Source organism: Lissotriton helveticus, chromosome 1_1, assembly GCF_964261635.1.
Source record: "Lissotriton helveticus chromosome 1_1, aLisHel1.1, whole genome shotgun sequence".
Classification (NCBI taxonomy): domain Eukaryota; kingdom Metazoa; phylum Chordata; class Amphibia; order Caudata; family Salamandridae; genus Lissotriton; species Lissotriton helveticus.
This window is the reverse complement of record NC_136057.1, coordinates 1,901,308,028-1,901,327,998: the sequence shown is the minus strand read 5'-3', so window position 1 is coordinate 1,901,327,998 and position 19,971 is coordinate 1,901,308,028. Positions and strand designations below refer to the sequence as shown.

At 48.5% G+C, this 19,971-nt stretch overlaps 1 protein-coding gene across 3 annotated transcripts in view; it reads left to right on the top strand.

Annotated features, from left to right (window-relative positions):
• PRRC2C (proline rich coiled-coil 2C) overlaps window positions 1-19,971 on the top strand; it is a 1,522,187-nt gene that overhangs the window by 819,049 nt on the left and 683,167 nt on the right. The gene's annotated exons all lie outside the window — the stretch shown is intronic.

Sequence of the window (19,971 nt, the reverse complement as noted above, 5' to 3'; positions counted from 1 at the left end):
TATAAAGAGAAATGTATCGATCAACTTTAGACTGAAATAATTTCATTTGGGGCAGAAGTCTTGTTTGTTCCCCAATGTTGGAAAGTGTTTCCATACATTTGTAAATGTGTTTGAGGCATATGAGCTGCAGATCTTACACTGTGCATTAGATCGCCACCTGGTGCTGGGCTCGGATGATTGCATGTTGTCGTCGTCTTGGAAGAAGTCTTTGTAGTCATGAGATAGGTGACTCCTCCCTTGGACAATACTGCGCATGGTCATTGACTCCATCCTCAGATTGTTTTTTTCCGCCACTGGGTTCGGATGAAAGTTTTCCACTCCGGCTAGAAAAGACTTTTTCTGCATTTTCGAAGCGAGAAACTTTAGATAAACTTCTTTCGACATCGAATAAACTTTTCGACATCACCAGCTACATTCCGGTGCGTCGATGCGGGTCTTTGGGCCTATCGGCGCCGTACGACCTACGCCTCATGGACAGAACTCCATTCAAAAGATGCCCGGTATGTCGAGCAAAATTCCCTCATAGCGATCATCACAAGGTCTGCAACCTCTGACTCTCGCCAGAACACGAGTCGACCTGCACAGCCTGTGCTTCCTTCGAAGAAGACCATTCGGGATCGGAGGGCCCGTCGGCACGAAATGAGGAGATCAGCGCCAGCACCGGAGGCCATCTTTGAGGAGGAGATCGTCGAAGAAGACGTCTCCGAGGACGAAGATCCAATCAAAGATATCTCCGAGGACGAGGCTCCACTCGTCGCCGAGGAAGACTCACCTTGATCTCCAGATCATATCGGCGGCAGAGGACTCGGAAGATTCGATTCCATCTCGACAACCCGTGAGTACCACTGCCCCCGCACAACATACACTACCCAAGACAAAAGCAGCGGTCGGCACACCGCCCATGGGGCCCAGTCGAGACCAAGATTTACCCTCCAATGCCCCGCCTTCGGGCTCGGCTCCGAGGAAAAAGACTACGCCTTCTGGTGCCTCGGCGCCGAAAAAACATGTGCCAATTCCACCTCCTCCATTGGCACTGAAACATCCTTCGACACCGAAGGAATCTTCAACACCGAAGCCAATACGCCCTTCAGATGCCCAAAGACAAAGACCCTTCGGCACCAGAACCAAAAGACACATCGGTGCCGAGAACCGTACCGGACCTGAAATCTTCGACTCCGAAACCCTCCGGTTCCAAAAATAAAGAAGGGAAGCCAGATTCCGGCGCAGCGGGCCCAATAAAACCTGTCTCAACGCCAAAGTCGGTGTCAAAGACTCCAAGGCATGATACAGACACGCCTAAACCCTCTGACAAGCCTACCAAGCCTAAACCACCTTCGGCACCGAAGAAATTGCCACTTGACTCAATCACTCCTCCTAAGGCAAAAAACACTAAAGAACCTCTATCGGCACTGAAAAAAATCGACGCCGAAGATTATAGAACAAGAAGAACTGTTTAGACCAGATCCTAAACAGAAAAAAAGTCTATATTAATAAAAAAACTGGACATGTGGAAGCAATTCCTTACAAAAAAAGACCAGCAGACACACCACTTCTACCTGTGGTTCCTGCCAAGAAGGATTGTGCAACCTCTCATATGCACCCTTCCTCTCCTTCACCTTCTTCCTCACCTATCCATCCTTACATTGAACCTATAACTTCTCCTGTTCAATCTCCTGCATCATCACACCACACTGACGAGGAGTATGATTTAGGTGGGGGGGATAACGTAACATACCCTTTAGATGAGGATGTCAACCCCCAATATCCCAAGGAGGACGAGGCATATGGTTTTACACCACACAATGCACCAGACATCCCTGATCCTCAGTACTACCCAACAAAACCTTCCCCTCCAGAAGATAGTATTGGGTTTAATCATTTAATAAACAGAGCTGCCCTTTACCACGGAGTATCAATGCACTCTGATGCTATTGAGGAGGATTGCTTACTAGACACATTTGAGCAGTCACAAAGGTCTACTCAAATATTACCCATGATCAAAGGAGTCATTAAACATGCTCCGGACATTTTTAAAGATCCAGTAAGATGTAGGCTGCTAAATCCCAGAATAGAAAAAAAGTATAGACCAGCACCAGCTGATCCGGTCTATATCAAGGGACATCTGCCACTAGACTCATTGGTAGTGTCAAACGCACATAAAAGAGCCAACTCCCAAACTTCTGGTGACACGCCCCCGCCTGACAAGGAATCAAAATGTTCGAGGTATGTGGGCTGCTGAATTTATATCTATGCATAGATCGCCGCCTAGTGTTGGGTCCGGATGATTGCACATTGTTGTCCTGGAAGAGTCTTCGAAGTATCACGAGATAGGTGGCTCCTCCCCTGGACTACAGTGCGCATGGGCATCCTCTCCATGCTCAGATTGTTTTTTTCCGCCATTGGGTTCGGATGTACTTCTTAACTCACGTTCGGAATTTATATTACAAGTTACTCTTTTCGAGGCCAAAAGGCCTTAGGGGCGTCGGTATTGTCTTTCGTTCAGTGCCTTTTACCTTTCCAGTTCTTTGAACTCTACTTCGGAAGGCTTTTTGCCTTTCGACGCCAAGGGCCCCTCTGCGATGGAACGGAGTCCGTTCAAGCGCTGCCCCGTCTGTACCTCAAAATATCCCCACATCGACGTGCACCCGGTGTGCAACAAATGTCTCTCACCGGACCACGACAAGGCCAGCTGCAGGGCCTGTTCGAAATTCAGGTCGAAGAAAACTCTCCGTCTTCGATGCGCTGCACGACAGTCGGCGCGAGAATCGGCACCAGACCCAGAAAACATCTTCGAGGGTGACGACGAAGAACATGTACAAGAAGAGGATCCGGAGCACTCTGATCCCGCGTCGGAGCCAGACGCCACCTACAACGAGGACGAGGGAGAACTCCACGTCCATGATGAAGACATCGTCGAGGTAGGAGACGACGTACAACCTATCGGAGCCGTCGACGACGACTCGAGCGAGGCGCTAGGCCTAACCGCAGTAGCGGGGCCCAATAAAGACTCTCCCGTGGCTCAGGTCGAGGCATCGCCGGAAGGCCTTAGCCAAGATCTTTAACACCGTTCTCTAGTCCCGCTTCAAGGCCCGACTACGAACATTTCCAAAGAGCCCTCGGTCGATCGCCCATGCTCAGTGGAGAAATCGAAACCGAAAGAAAAAGACACGAAATCGAAACCGACACTGGTTAAGACAACCATCGGCTCGACGACTTCGGAACCTTCCAAGTCCAAACATGCGAACGACCCCTCGGGGTCGAAAGGGGGCGTCGAACCGAAGATCGGATCGACTACACCTGTGTCTACAGTGAAGCACGTCACGCTCCCGTCGACGTCGACTTCCGACTCCAAAGATGGCGGCTCTTACGAAGGACTCGAAGCCCGGAAAACCATCGATCCGAAGTTGAAGAAGCCGCTGCTGGTCAAGGCCTTCGACCCGAAGCCAAAACTCTGATCGAAAGACCCTACTGCGTCGAAGCACAAGGGCGTTCTTGCAGTGCAACAGCTCGACTCGACGCAAGGCCTCAAACACACTAAACCGTCGAAGTCGGTCGAATCGAAGACACCGCCTCCATCGAAGGCAGTCAGTCCGTCGCCAATGCTTGCGGCGCTGATAAAGTTCGGACTACCCCCGACAGCACGGCCTAAACCTGTTCAACATGCACAGTCTACCGGATCTACCAAGTCGACGTCAGTTGCTGCATCCGCTCAGCCTTGGACGGAAGACGTTGTGTTCCAGCCACCGTCCCACGACGACCAGTCGAAATTATACATCGACTCCGAATCAGGTCGACTCACAGTTTACAAGTGTAAGATCAGGCCTGATGCACCTATGGAACATTATAGGATACCGCGGAAGAAAAAGACTCTACCACCTCTCCTATACTTTTTGAGCCCGTGCAATCATTTGGTCAGGACTATGCCTACCCTCCCACATATATCACTGAGGAGGTGGAAGGAGGAGACAATGAGGACCAGTTTAACTATCCCATTGATACTGATCAGGATGAGTCCCAGCCGTGGGCTGACACCGTGGACCCTGCTGACCCTCACACCACCCCTGATACTCTTTCATATGCTAACAAGCCTTTGCCTACTGAAGACACTGCTGCGTTCAACGCACTGATTGAGAGGGCGGCACATAACCATGACGTGGATCTGCACGCTGACCCCGTGGAAGAAGACTTTTTTTTTTATACATTCTCCCCATCAGAAAGGTCTATCAAAACTTTGTCTATGCTCAAAGGTGTGCTCAAACATGCAAGTGACATTTTTAAAGAGCCCACTAAAGCACGGGTGGTGAACCCAAGAATTGAGAGGAAGTACCGGCCTGCGCCCGTGGACCCTACCTACATCAAGGGCCAACTCCCACTGGACTCCTTAGTGGTGGCTAATGCTCGCAAGAGAGCGAACTCTCAGACAACGGGTGATGCTCCTCCTCCGGACAAAGAATCCAAAATCTTAGAGGCCTCTGGAAAACGTGTAGCAGCTCAAGCTGCTAATATTTGGAGAATCTCCAATACCCAAGCCCTGTTAGCAAGATATGACAGGGCACACTAGAGCAGTTACTGCAACACCTGCCAGACGCTTATAAGGAGGGAGCAGAAATGCTTATACAAGAAGGAAAGTTGATCTCCAACGCGTCCATTAAGTGCGCGTTGGATGCAGCCGACACAGCAGCTAGGGCCATAAACACTAGCGTTCTGTTCAGGAGGCATGCCTGGCTCCGCAGCTCTGTATTTAAGTCGGAGATCCAAACTACCCTGCTCAATCAACCAGTAAACCCTGACTTCCTATTTGGTCCGGAGGTAGACACCACTCTTGAGAAGATTAAGAAGGATACTGAAACTGCGAAATCCATGGGAGCTCTGCAGTCTCAGCAGTTCAGGGGTGGTTCCTTTCGTCGCTCCGGTAACAGGGGAGCTTCAAGAGGACAAGCGTCGCAACAAGTTCAATACACCAAGGGAGGCACACAAACCACCTATAACAAGCACAATAGGGGTGGATACCGTGGGAACAGCAGCAAGGGCAGAGGACGTGGAAATAATAATACCAGATCCTCCGCCACTAACAAGCAGTGACGCCTTGTCACTGCCCCCGACCATAAAACACCGGTCGGGGGGAGACTCCAGCAGTTCCTGCCAGTCTGGGAAAGCATTACCACAGACAGGTGGGTGAGACAACTTATACAACACGGTTATTGTCTAGAACTGACCTCCACTCCACCCAACATACCCCCAAGGCACCGTCTTATGTCCGCCGAGAACATGTTCTTTTTTGCAGCAAGAAGTCATATCCATGCTGCAAAAAGGCGCCATAGAACTCGTGCCTTTGGATCAACAGGGTACAGGGGTGTACTCACTGTACTTCTTAATCCTAAAAAAGGACGGGTCTCTCCGGCCCATTCTAGACCTCAGACCTCAGACCTCTAAACCAATACATCCTCTCAGAACACTTTCACCTGCTCACACTGCAGCAAGTTCTGCCGTTGCTCAGTCAAGGAGATTTTCTAGCAACATTAGATCTGAAGGATGCCTATTTCCACATTCCCATTCACCCCAGTCACAGGAAATATCTCAGGTTCACCATCAACAACCAGCATTACCAGTTCAAAGTCCTGCATTTCGGGGTCACTCCAGCCCCCAGAGTGTTTACGAAGTGCTTAGCAACAGTAGCCGCGCATCTTCGGAGACAACACGTCCATGTCTATCCGTATCTGGACGACTGGCTGGTACAGGCAAAGTCAGCCCAGCAGTGTGCCGACCACATGTCCCGCACAATTCACCTCCTACACAGTCTGGGTTTTTCGCTCAATTACCAGAAATCCCATCTTCACCCTGCACACGTACAGCAGTACCTAGGCGCGGAAATCAACACACTCGCTGCCACAGCGCAACCAAACGCAGCGAGAGTCAACAGCATGCAAGTGTTGATTCAAAAATTCAGGCCACAACACTCACTCCCAGCGCAGGTGTTCATGCAACTCATAGGCATGATGGCCTCCTGCATCTTCATAGTCCCCCACGCGAGGCTACATATGCGTCCGCTTCAGGAATGCTTAGCGCGCCAGTGGAACCAGGCTCAAGGACAGCTAAAAGACCTAGTGTTGGTGACCGGTCGTGCATACAACTCTCTGCATTGGTGGAACACACACAACCTTTGCAGGGGACGACCGTTCCAAGAGCCTGTGCCACAGATAGTGCTGACAACGGAAGCATCTCTCCAGGGCTGGGGAGCGCATGTCCTCCACTATACAGTGCAGGGACTATGGACACCGCAGCAGCGGAAGATGCACATCAACCTACTGGAACTGATGGCAATCTTCATGGCGATGAAGGCATTCAAGTTGCATCTCTGCAACAAAGTAGTGCTGATCCGGACGGACAACATGACTGCGATGTATTACATCCAAAAGCAGGGAGGGACACACTCTCCACAGCTGTCCCATCTAGCCCAGAGCATGTGGAAGTGGGCCATTCAAAGGAACATGTTCCTCATGGCGGAACATCTCCCAGGCAGGGACAACCAGATGGCGGACCTGCTCAGCAGACACAGCCATCAGATGCACGAGTGGGAGATACACCCCTCAGTGCCCCAACCATATTTCCAGCAGTGGGGTCATCCAGAGATGGACCTCTTCGCCACACACGAAAACGCAAAATGCCGCACCTTCGCCGCCAGGTTCCCACACCCACAGTCTCAGGGCAATGCGATATGGATGAACTGGTCAAACAAATTTGCGTACGTCTCTCCTCCAGCACCACTCATACCGCTGGTAGCACGCAAACTGAGGCAACACTCCATGACGCTTATCCTGGTTGCTCCAACGTGGGCAAGGCAGGCGTGGTACACCACGTTCCTAGAACTTTCCGTGGTTCCCCACCAGCGCCTAAAACTCACGCCCAGTCTCCTCACTCAGTCATGGAGACATTCAGCACCCAGATCCGCAGCAGTTGAGCCTAGCAATATGGCTCCTGAGGTCATAGTTTGGCTACCTGGACCTGCCTCCTGACTGTATGGACATCATTAAGGAGGTTAGGCGACCTACCACCAGGGCCTGCTACGCGGCAAAATGGCAGCGTTTTGTTATCTATTGCTCCAATAAGGACATAAATCCGCTTGATGCTTCCACGCAAAACATCATATGTTACTTGCTGCACCTACACAGGTGTAATCTAGCGTATAGTTCCATCAGGATACATTTAGCTGCAATGGCGGCTTATCTTCAAAATAGACAGCACCTATCCCTTTTCAGAGTTCCGGCCATTAAAGCTTTTATGGAGGGCCTGAAAAGGGTCATTCCTCCAAGACACCCGCCTTCGCCGGTCTGCAACCTCAACATAGTCCTCACCAGGCTCATGGGCCCGCCATTTGAACCTCTTCACTCTTGTGAGATACAATTTCTCACATGGAAAGTGGCTTTTCTGGTCGCAATTACGTCGCTACGATGAGTTAGCGAGCTGCAAGCCCTCACTATTCAGGAGCCTTTCCTTCAAATTCATGCTAATAGGGTTGTGCTTCGCACCAACCCCAAGTTTCTGCCCAAGGTAGTGTCACAGTTCCACATTAACCAAACTATCGAACTACCTGTATTCTTCCCCAATCCTGATTCAGTGGCAGACGGAGCACTACACACACTTGATGTTAGAAGGGCTCTCCTGTATTACATAGACAGAACTAAAGACTTCAGGAAAACTAAACAACTGTTTGTTGCCTTCTCTCCACAGCACAAGGGCAACCCAATTACTAAATCAGGCATAGCCAGATGGATTGTTAAGTGCATCCAAATCTGTTACCAAAAGGCTAAACGCACGTTAACAGTTCCCCCAAGAGCGCATTCCACATGCAAATTAGGGGCATCCATGGCTTTCCTAGGTAACATTCCTCTAGAGGACATATGTAGAGCAGCTACATGGACCACCATACACACATTCACCAAACACTACTGCGTGGATGTACACTCTAAACAGCAAGCTGCTGTAGGTCAGGCTGTTCTCAAAACTCTTTCAGACTGCTGCAGCTGGCACGGGCAACCGCCGCTAAGGAGGGTACTACTATTTATTCTATGCATAGATATAAATTCAGCAGCCCACATGCCTCGAACGGAATATGCTACTTACCAGTATGCATCTGTTCTTGGCATGTAGGGCTGCTGATATTTATATCGCCCGCACTCCTCCCCGGTGCCTGTCGCAGCTGTAGCACTCACACTTATTCTAACGCATGGTCATCACTTACTATATCACACTCCATCTCTGCCACAATGGCGAAAAACAATCTTGAGCATGGAGGGGATGCCCATGCGCACTGTAGTCCAGGGGAGGAGACACCTATTTCGTGATACTTCGAAGACTCTTCCAGGACAACAATGTGCAATCATCCGGACCCAACACTAGGCGGCGATCTATGCATAGATATAAATATCAGCAGCCCTACATGCCAAGAACAGATGCATACTGGTAAGTAGCATATTCCTATTGATGCGTCAGGGAAAAGGATTGCTGCACAAAAAATATGGCGCATAGCGAACACACAAGCCTTACTTTCAGGCTATAACAGGGCTCACTACGACCAACTAGAAAAATTAATGGAACATCTCCCAGATCAATACAAAGATCAGGCAGCAGAGCTCTTACAAGAAGGCAAACTAATATCTAATGCCTCAATTAAATGCGCATTAGATGTAGCTGACACAGCATCCAGAGCAGTCAATACTAGTGTGATTCTAGGACGTCATGCATGTTTACGCATTTCAGGTTTTAAACCAGAGGTACAGACTACCATCCTAAACCAGCCCTTTAATCAGAACCAGTTGTTCGGGCCGGAGCTAGATAACACACTAGAGAAGATGAAGAAAGACACGGACACGGCTAAGTCTATGGGTGCATTGACAATCCTCCCAGAATAGAAGTTCTTTTCGCCGCTCCTTCTATAGAGGAGGCTCAAAGCAAACCAGCACAGAGACCACATCATCTTTTAAGACAAACACACAAACCTCCTCTAACATAGGCTACTTTAGATGAGGATACAGAGGCAACAACAATAAGGGTAGAGGTAGTAACAACAACCGCTCCTCTTCCACTCCCAAACAGTGACTTCCCTCTGCCTCCCTTACAGCATTCCACTCCTGTGGGGGGCAGAGTTTCACAGTTCCTACCGGTCTGGAACTCCATCACAACAGACGGGTAGGTAAGACAAATTATCCAACATGGCTACTGCCTAGAACTCACAGCAACCCCCCAAACATACCACCCAGGCAGCATCCAATGTCTGCAGAACACATAACTCTGCTACAACAGGAAGTTCTAGCACTTCTACAAAAAGATGCTATTCAAGTAGTTCCTTTAGAAGAACAAGGAACAGGAGTTTACTCCCTGTACTTCCTAATTCCCAAAAAGGACGGGACACTGAGACCAATTCTCGACCTCAGGTCCCTCAACCACTACATACAATCGGATCATTTTCACATGATCACTTTACAACAAGTACTCCCATTACTACAACAGGGAGACTTTCTGTCCACACTAGACCTAAAGGACGCCTATTATCACGTTCCTATACATCCTGCACACCGGAAGTATCTAAGGTTTGTCATACTAGGACAACACTACCAGTTCAAAGTCCTTCTATTCGGGGTCACAACAGCACCACGAGTGTATACAAAGTGCTGAGCAGTAGTAGCAGCACATCTAAGAAGACAACAACTACATGTCTCCACTTACCTAGACGACTGGTTCATAAAAGCAAGATTGTTCAAACAGTGTGTACAACACACAAAACAAACAATTCAAACACTGCACGACTTAGGGTTTACGATAAACTACACCAAGTCGCACCTAGAGCCTTCGCACGTTCATCAATATCTAGGAGCTACCATAGACCCATCTACCGCTCTAGCGTATCCCAGTCAAGCCAGGATTCAAAGCATTCAGACCTTAGTCTCCCTTTTTCAATGCCAGCACTCTCTCCAAGCCATGATGGCGTCTTGCATCTTTATAGTTCCTCATGCAAGACTGCAAATGCGCCCACTACAGGAATGCCTGGCACAACAGTGGAATCAGGCTCAAGGTCAGCTCACAGATCGTACATATCGCTCTCTGCAATGGTGGAACACCAAAAACTTAACAAAGAGACGGCCGTTCCTAGATCTTGTTCCACAGATAGTGCTGTGGTAAATAAAATATTACCCTGGCAGAATTTCTAGGCATTAACAAAGTATCATGCATCAAATGAGAGACAGGATCCGTGGTGTCCAAGTTAAAATGGGCTTTATTCCAATAACTCGAGTCAAAGGGAGAATATGTTCCATCACCACTGAGGTTCAGGAAGAGTAATCTAACATTTAATAACAATGAACAGAATATATACATTTTACTCCTTGTACATAGGGAGGAGCGCTCCAGGCAGAGCAAGAAAGAAAGAGATAAGAGCATGTGGGCGTGTATGAGGGTGTACACTTGATGAGTCATAGGTAGGTGATGGGTAGGTGTCATAGGTGGGTGGGTACTTAGAGGAGGAGTATGCATGACCAGCTGGAACTCTGCCCTAATTGTGCAACTTGAGTATGACGTGTAATTGACGTGTATTGGGAGGAGAGCTGACTTTCGGCCTAGCAGAGAAATCTCTTGTGTCAGGGCGACTTGAGCACGTCTGGTACAGCTGATATCTAGAGTCAGGGGATGTTTTATCTGAAACAAAGGTTGTTCATCACTAGAAATAAAGAAAAAGCATATATTTCTCCGTTCATTGCATGGGGGCTGAGACAGAGAGTTAGGCCCTATCTGTCGCGGACGGGTTCTGTTTACTTTTCCTCACCGGGCAGGGATGCCACTCTGTACTGAAAACAGATAACTGTTATTCATAACACTGTCTTGGCAGGCTTCTTGCTGACGTGACTGCAGTTTTCAGTGTGCCAGGAGTCATGAAAACAATATTTCAGAAAGTGGTTTCAGGCTCAACCACAAAAAAAAGGTTCAGTACGATATTTATTTAAAAGTGCACAATGCAAAATGCAAAAACATGGGCCTTCATGTTAGCTTAATGTTTGGGAGACTTGATGACTTGCAGGACATGTTTGCAGAGGCCTAGTGATTCAGGCCACTACGAGAAATATGCATGGGTGACATGCACATGTATGTAACATAGGGTGTATGTAGTGGACATTTTGGTCAGGCAAAATATCATTTTCCTCAGTGCTCACGACAGATGCATCCCTCACAGGATGGGGAGCCCATCTCTTGCATTATACCACACAAGGTCAGTGGAACAATCAACAGAAACCGTTCCACATCAACCATTTGGAGTTGCTAGCAATTTTCCTTGCACTCAAAACTTTTCAAGTACAAATACAAAACAAAGCTGTCCTAGTCCGGACGGACAATATGACAGCCATGTATTATATACAAAAACGGGGGGGGGGGACACACTCTCTCCAACTGTCCCAGCTTGCACAGAACATTTGGAGATGGGCCATCCCTCAAAACATACACCTCACAGTGGAACACCTTCCAGGAATTCACAACCAGATAGCAGATCTGTTGAGTTGTCAGTCACAACAGATTCACGAATGGGAGTTGCACCCACAAGTTCTACAACCATTCTTCCAAATGTGGGGGCATCCATAAGATAGACCTGTTTGCCACGCACGAAAATGCAAAATGCCCAACCTTCGCCGCCAGGTTCCCACACCCACGGTCGGAGGGGAATGCAATATGGATGAACTGGTCAGGCAGATTTGCGTACGCTTTTCCGCCTCTCCCACTCATTCCACTAGTAGTACGCAAACTCAGACAACAGTCTCTCAAACTAATTCTAGTCGCACCCACATGGGCACGTCAGCCATGGTTCACCACGCTAATAGATCTCTCACTGGTTCAACATCAGAAATTACGGCTCACGCCATCTGTGAGAAGTTGGCCTGATATATGATGCTCACTAGTGTGAGAAGTTGGCCTGATGTGCAGTGTTCACTATTCTAGTGATCACTATGTATCAGTCCAAACAACCCTTATTGATGATTGGTTGTAAGTCAACCTTATAGACCAGCTATCCTAGTAGCATGGATACGAGCAGTCTAAGGCTAAGACTCTAGAGGGCGTGTTAAGCCAGCTGTTTTACCATCACATTACCCCTTGAACACCAAGTGAAAGGACACCACACAAGTTGTTATGAAAATAAACAGTGTATTTATTTATAACAAGACTACCCTGGCTCTTTGAGACAGGGAGCTAAGCACACAACAAAACTCTTATAAAAAATACTTCAAGTCGCACAATTTACACAAATGCCCGAGGGGCACGAAAAACCATATACTACAAAAGTGGAATGTGAATTACTAGCAGGTAAGTAACGATTCTCAGAGGCTTTAGAAACGCTAGGCCTACAATACTGAACACTCAGGTTAGGAGCAGGAGGCCTAGGGACGCCACGTGCAGAGTGGGAACTCTCACGCGTAAGGCGGGAAAAAGTCTATGGAAGCTAGAATTCACAAAGTTACTGTTCTCGGGCGAACCCGACTAGCTGGGACGAAAACGGGAGTGGATCCGAACACTTGGAGTGTTGGACTATGCTGGGGCACCGGAGTGCTGGATTTACCTAGCCCAGGGGCTGCGGCTGCATACGGTTCAAGTTGCGTCGGAAACCCACGTTGACGGACCAGGAGCCTGAAGAAGTTGTTGCTGGCAGGCGGCCAGTGAAGAAAAGTTCGAAGAGATCCAAGCCTGGATCAGGGAAGAAGAAAACCTGAAAGCAGAGGGGACCAAGTTCTGAATCACTAGCCAGTGATTAAGTGGGCACCAGGATGGCACCGGGCGAAGTCACCGCAGTCAGGTGAGTGGGCGCTGCTGGGCTCTGCAGTCTCTCGGACCAGGAGGCGTTGTCGGCGACCAGGATGGAGGTGCGAGCTGTCCCACGAAGGTACTTGCTGTCGACGTCGCTGGACCCAGGATTGGGCAACAAGTCTTGGCAAATGCAAGGCCCACGCGGTGGACCTAAAATGGCATCTTGAGTGGACCAGGAGGGTCCAGGGTGCTCCTCTGAAGAAGGGAAGCAAGGGCCAGTCTGGAGCAACCAGACTAGCAGTGTTAGTTGTCGTGGAGCGTCGTGAAGGGGCCACTAGCCAACGGGCAAGTGACCTGGACAACGCGGTTAGCAGCAAAAAGCAGAAGGGCCCCACGCCGATCTCGTGGATGCAGGGGGGCTGGACTTCGGTGCTGGAGCTGCTCAGGGTCGGGGCTTCTCTTACCCCAAGGCACTCAGTCGAGGGTCACTCAGGCGTCGTGCTGGACAAGCGTCGTGCAGTTCTGAAGATGGCCGGTCCCTCGAGGTCTCGTCGCACCCACGGATCACAGCTGGGCTGATGATGTGGGTTGAGGTCAGAGGTGCCAGGGAAGCCGGTTCTCGTCGTGATGAAGCAGTCTTGATCCGTAGGAGAGACTGGCAACAAACCGCGAAGCTTGGTTGGTGCCTGCTGCTGCAGGGTGACTACTCCTTAGTCACAAGGGAGAAATCTTGGGAAGAGTCTTGAGTTCTTCTTGAAGAAGGTCGGTTCAGGATTCAAAGATTGATCTGATTTGGAAGGGGGCCAGTTCCTACCTTTATCCTGCAAAAAGGGGCTGGCACGCGACTAAGTCCTGCCCTATGGGTGGGACTAGGAGGGGGGTGGTTACACCCCTCTCCTTTGGCGGGCTTTCCCCAGGCCAGGGGCTGGAGTGCCCCTGGAACTGGTTTCAGCCGGCCTATGCACAGTGAGCACCGGGGTGCCACTTGCAGTCACCTTCCTCTAAAGCCCTGCCTACCTAGGATACACAAAATCCTGTCTGGGACGGTGCTGGCACCGCCCCTGGCAGGAAACCCTTTGTCCTTGCCTCCTGCTCTGGGAGGACTCCCAGCAGCAGGAGGGCAGACTTGTGTCTCGGTGGCAGCATCCATTTTGTGGAGCTAAGGCTCTGTCTGACTTTTAACCGGGGTTACAGGTTACATACATGTCGTGTCCCTCTAGAAGGGTGGAATGCTAACCCCGTCGCCAGAATTGGCGAGGGGTTAGTATTCCAATTCGTATGACACCTTACTCGACATGTTTTGATAAAGCGATACCAGAGTTGGCATATAACCGCGAGGATTATAATGCACTTAAGAGTATATGGTATGCGATATCGTGGAAACGGCTAAGGGATGGATCCCGAAAGCCGCAGACAGGCTCAGCTCATGCCAGAGCACCATCTCACACGATTCCAAGCACTCTGCCTTCAGGATTGTTAAGGCCTGCCATAGGAGTGACTGATAGGGGATCTGTGTGTCCATTTAGGTTTAGATATAGGAATACTATATCTACAGCAGAGGGTGAGTACACCACTCTGCCCCAGCTGTCAAGCAGCCAGTTGTGTCTGATTTAGTTAGTCAGCCCAGGGGTGGCATAATACATGCTGCAGCCCCTGGGAGACTTCTGGGTGCACCTCAGCCCTGGGTACAGGGACTTGAGGGCCCAGTGCCAATTTAGTACCTGGGTACAATTTGGATTAGAGAGAACAGCTAGGCTGTGGGTCTGATTAGCAGGCCCACAGCCAGGGAAAGTCGTAAACCAGTGAAGCAAAAAGCAAAAATCTGGGTGATCATAGGATTGCAGACCCTACTCTCCTACAACTAGTTCTAGTGATCACCTTGTATCAGTCCAAACAACCCTTATGGTGATTGGTTGTAAGTCAACCTTATAGACCAGCTATCCTAATGGTAGCATGGACAGAGCAGTCTTAGGCTAAACTCTATTGGCATGTGAAGCCAGCTGTTTTACCACATATAACCCCTTGAATACCAGATGAAAGGACACCACACAAGTTGTTATGAAAATAAACAATATATTTATTACTAACAAACACCTCTGAACTCTTTATGAGATCAGAGGGCTAAGCACATAACAATACTCTTCAGAAAAATACAGTAAGCCGCCCTAGGGGCACGACAAACCATATACTAAGTAAATGGGTTAAGTAGAACGATATAGGAAATGAGTATGCCCAGAGGCTGTAGAATCGCTGGGGCTACACTACCCTAACCTTAGGTAAGGAGCAGGAGGCCCACGGGACGCGTGTGCAGTGCTAGAACACACACGCGGGTTTCAATGCAAAGTCATCGGGCACGAACAATTTACGAAATAGTTAAGTAAGGACAGTTCCGACTGGTTGAGACTAAAACTAAAGGATACCTGGGCACTAGGAGTGTCAATCTACCTATGAGCACCGAAATGCTCTTGTTACCTCCCCCACGGGCTGCGGGTGCATAGGTGTGAAAGTGCGTCGGGTTTCCGCGTTGAAGTCAATGGAGCCTTGGAGAAAGATGCTGCAGGCAACCAGGAGGGAGATGTCCCGAGTGATCCAAGGGCGGATCGAAGTAGATGGAGACCTGAAAGCAGAGGGGACAGTGTTAAAAGTCACTAGCCAGTGACCGGAGTGGAACCAGGAAGGAACCAGATGATGTCGTCGCGATCAGGTGAAGAGGTGACGCTTGACTCTGCAGCCACGTGGACCAGGAGGCGTCGTCGACGACCAGGATGGAGGCACGAGCTGTCCCACGCAGGCTCTCGCTGTCGGCTATGTCGTTTCCAGGATCGGAGTCAACAGGCCTTGACAAATGCAACCCACGCGGAAAGTAGAGGTGGCGTCTGGTGCGGACCAGGAGGGTCCGGGGTGCTTCTCCTTCACAGGGAAGCAAGGGCCAGTCTGGAGCAACCTGACCAGCGGTGTAGTTTCGTAGGTTCGTCGTCTAGGAGGCCACTAGCCAGCCGGCAAGTGACCAGACAAGAGGTCGGAGAGGTCTGGAAGTCCGGGTCTCGTCGGGCTCTGAGGTCTGGTTCCGGCAGGAAGGACGACAAAGTGAACCGCTAGGACGCTTGGTGGTGCCTGCTTGTGCAGGGTGGCCACTCCTTGGCCACAAGGAAGATTTCTTCAGTCTTCTGTGGAGCAGAACGTCGAAGTCCAGAGTTTCTTCTTTGTAGAGTTATTCAGGATAATCTAATTTGGAATGGGACCAGCTCCTACCTTTATCCTGCTAAAGGGGGCTGTACTATCGACTAGGTCCTTCCCATGGGTGGGACCAGGAAGGGGGCGGTTACACCCCCTATCCTTTGTTAGGTTTTGCGCCAGAGCTGGGGCTGGAGTGCCCCAGCAACTGGTTTGAACCGGGGTATGCACAGGGACACCTTGTGTGCCCCAGGCATGTCTAATTCCTTTCAGCCCTCCCTACCTCAATACACAAAGTCCTGTCTGGGGTGGTGCTAGCACCTCCCAAGGCAGGAAACCCTTTGTCCAGGCCTCCCTTTGCTGGAAGGACTCCCAGCAGCAGGAGGTCAGACTTGTGTCTGTGGTGGCAGCATCCATTTTGTGATGCTGAGGCTCTGATTAACTTTAACCGGGGTTACAGTTACTGACATGTCTTATCCCTCTAGGAGGGTGGAATGCTACCCCCGTCGCCAGAACTGGCGAGGGGGTAGTATTCCAAAGCGTATGACACCTTACACGCCATGTTTTGATAATGCTATACCAAAGTTAGCAATAACCGCGAGGATTATAATGCACTTAAGAGTATATGGTATAGCGTTATCATGGAACAGCTATAAGGACATGGTTCCGAAAGCTGCAGACAGGCTCAGCTCATGCTAGAGCACCATCTCACATAATTCCAAGCACTCTGCCTTCAGGATTGATAAGACCTGCTTTAGGAGTGACTTATAGGAGTATATGTGTCCATTTTGGGGTTAGATATAGGTATACTATATCTACATCAAAGGGTGTTTACGCCACCTTGCCCCAGCTGTCTTACCAGCCAGTTGTGTCTGTCTGGATGGCCAGCCAGGGGTAGCATAATACATGCTTCAGCACCTGGTAGGGTACACCTATGCCCTGGGTACCTCAGGTACACTGTACAGGGGCTGATAAGGTGACCCAATACCAATTGGTAAATGCACCTAAAGTACATGGATGTCAATTTAGAGAGAACACAGCTAGGCTGGGGGTCTGATTAGCCAGCCCACAGCCAGGGAAAGTCGTAAACCAGTGAAGCAAAAAGCAAAAATCTGGGGTGACCATAGGATTGCAGACCCCACTCTCCTACACTGGGTGAAACTCAAAATCGCTTTTCCTGCTACTTACATTTTTCGCTGTCTGTTTCATTTGAGGCGCTCCGAGTCTTTGCCTTCGAAAGTGACGTCGTCACTTTCTGCACTCCTTCCTGATCACACGGGTGTCTTTTTCTTAAAGGGGAATTACCTACACTCCTTCCTGGTAGCCTTCTTCTTAAAGGGGCAATACTAAGTGAACCTTTTAAAGCTTTATTCACATAAAAGAATGTACAACGGTTTCTTGGCATGATTTTGGAGAAAATTAAAAATAAAGCTAAAGGGATAGTATATCTGTTTATTTTTATGAGGGCTGACCCGGACCCAGACTGCCAACGTGTATCTACTACACGCTGTAGTCTGTATTGATTTAAGTGGTTAATCTCAGAGTGACCACCCAATGGGGAAAAGTGCATGTCTCAACCAGGGCTCAGGTGTGCCATTTGAACAGCGATACCTTTCATGCAGTGGCTTTAAAGATTTCTGAAATCTCGTTTAAGCCATTTAAGGCAGTGTTGAACTTCATTATTAGCAATGCTTCTCGTTGTCCCAAAAAACGATACCGACCCTCCTCTTTGCAGATGACACCCTCCTAATGTCCAAAACCCCCCCTGGTCTCCAGAAACTTTTAAATAGGTTCAGTGCCTTTTGTGAGGAACATGGGCTCACAATTAACACCACCAAAACTAAATTGATGGTGCTGTCTAGCCGCAAGAACGTCTGGAGGATTAATGTTTCCCTCAATGGCATTTTACTAGAGGAAGTGGATGCCTTTGACTACTTGGGAGTCAGGATAAACCGTAAAATAAAGTGGGACTCCCACGTAGCTAAAATGCTTTTAAGCTTCAAAAGAGTGGCGGGAGCTATCTCTAGAGATCATCGTGCGACCTCTAGTAGACCCATTAGCCCTGCTTTAGCAGTCTACGATGGTAAGGTCTTGGCTGCTGCAACTTATGGGTCAGAACTGTGGGGCTTCGACAGAGTCCTAGATTTAGTGAAAACAGAGAATACGTTTCTGAGAGAGCTAGTGAGTCTCCCTATTTCCACTCCCTTAAAACCATTACTCCACGATATGGGCCGCCGCTCTTTTAAAGACATAGTTGGCCTTCGGCCTTTACTTTACTGGGTACGCCTTAGAAGGACGCCAGAGCTTGCCAACTATGCTGCTGTCCTTGATGATCTCATCACCCTGAACTCTTCAAAGAAGATTGGCTGGCTGAAAAAATTGAGGGACCTGGCGATCAATTTGGGGCTAAGTGAAGAGTGGATCTCAGTCACCACCCCCGAAAGAAACCATCAAGAAACTTTACTGGGAGTGGATTCAAGCAAGAGACTTGAAAAATCTAAAGGGGGGCCTTTTAATCGACCAGTTCTTGGACCACAAGCCAGAGAGGAAGCTAGAACCCTTTCTTGATTTCATTAGAAACCCGAGAGACAGAACATTGTTTTTGAAATGGAGGTATGGAACCTTACCCCTGAATGCCTTTACTAGAAGTTGGAGAGACTTCTCTCACCATCAAGCTACCTGCCAGGGGTGTGCTCATCCTACTGAGTCCCTAGCTCACTTCTTGTTTGCCTGCAGGGCGTACAGGGGGCCCAGGAGAAGATGGTTAAGACCAGTTTGTCGAGAACTTGGAACAAGGCAATATTCAGTGGCTCTCCGCATTCTAACAGATACTACATCCATGATGGTAATTTGCGGAGTTGCAAAATTCCTGGGGAAAGCATGGCAAATACGAACAAAGCTTGCTCAACTGCGATTGGGGTAGGACACCAAGCGGTATAACTGTGTTATTATATCAACTAGCACTTTATTAATTAGCACTTTCTAGCCCTGGAACAAACTAGACTGGACTTGTTTTTATTACTGATGTGTATTTTAACTCGTTTTTAACTTGTTTCTTCGCTTTTGTACTTCGAAATTTGTTCTCATCTAATTTTACCTTTCATGATGAAATTGTATTTACTTTCATGATACTTTGTTATCGAATAAAGTATTACATAATGATTGCTCTCTATCTTTGTTATTGGTACTGCTGCCACCAGAGATGGGGGCTAAGCCCATCTCTTTTCTTTGTTTCTCTAGAGCCAGGAGTCTGCTCTCTAGGTCTAATATTTTGGCCAACTTTGCTAAGAAGTTGTCCTCTTCATTTGGGCTCCCCTGTAAGAAAGTGGCTCTGTATATACTGGACAATAATGAAGTACAGTGTGTACAGATTCCACAATCCCCAAAGGTATAACAGAGGTTAAAGTCAGAACTGACCTTACTCTCCAAAGTGGTAGCTTGGTCGAGCAGTAAGGCAGTGCCAGAGGACAGTGTAAAGCATTTGTTGTAGACACTCATGCAGCAAAAGGTTTCACACACTCAAGAACTGAACTCCAGGCTAATTGTTATTATATCCTCAGATATAGTTGTTTTATTTTTAGAACCAACAGTTATAAAAATATACTTTTCTCGTTATGAGTACTCTCATGTAAATGCAAAGGAGCAATAAAGTTTGTGCACACAATAATTACAGGATAGCTAGTAAGCAACACAATCCTAAAACACACTATAGCATTGAGCTCAATGGGTTTTCTACATTTAAGTACAGTGGATTACTTTGCAGATTACTTTGGTAGTTCCAGAACTAAATCATAGATTCAGTCCTGGGGTCTAAGTTGAAACCAGATTAGCAAAAACGTTTTAGTTACTGTAGTGAATTGCCATGAATATAAAGCTGTTTTAAAAGTTCACACTTTGAAACTTTTCAATGAAAATCTGACAATGTTATTCAATGGGAGAAAATTCAGAATGCAGGTAAAGTACAATCGCGTTACTTTTGTAATCCAGCACTGGTCTCCTAGAGCCAGCACTGGGGTC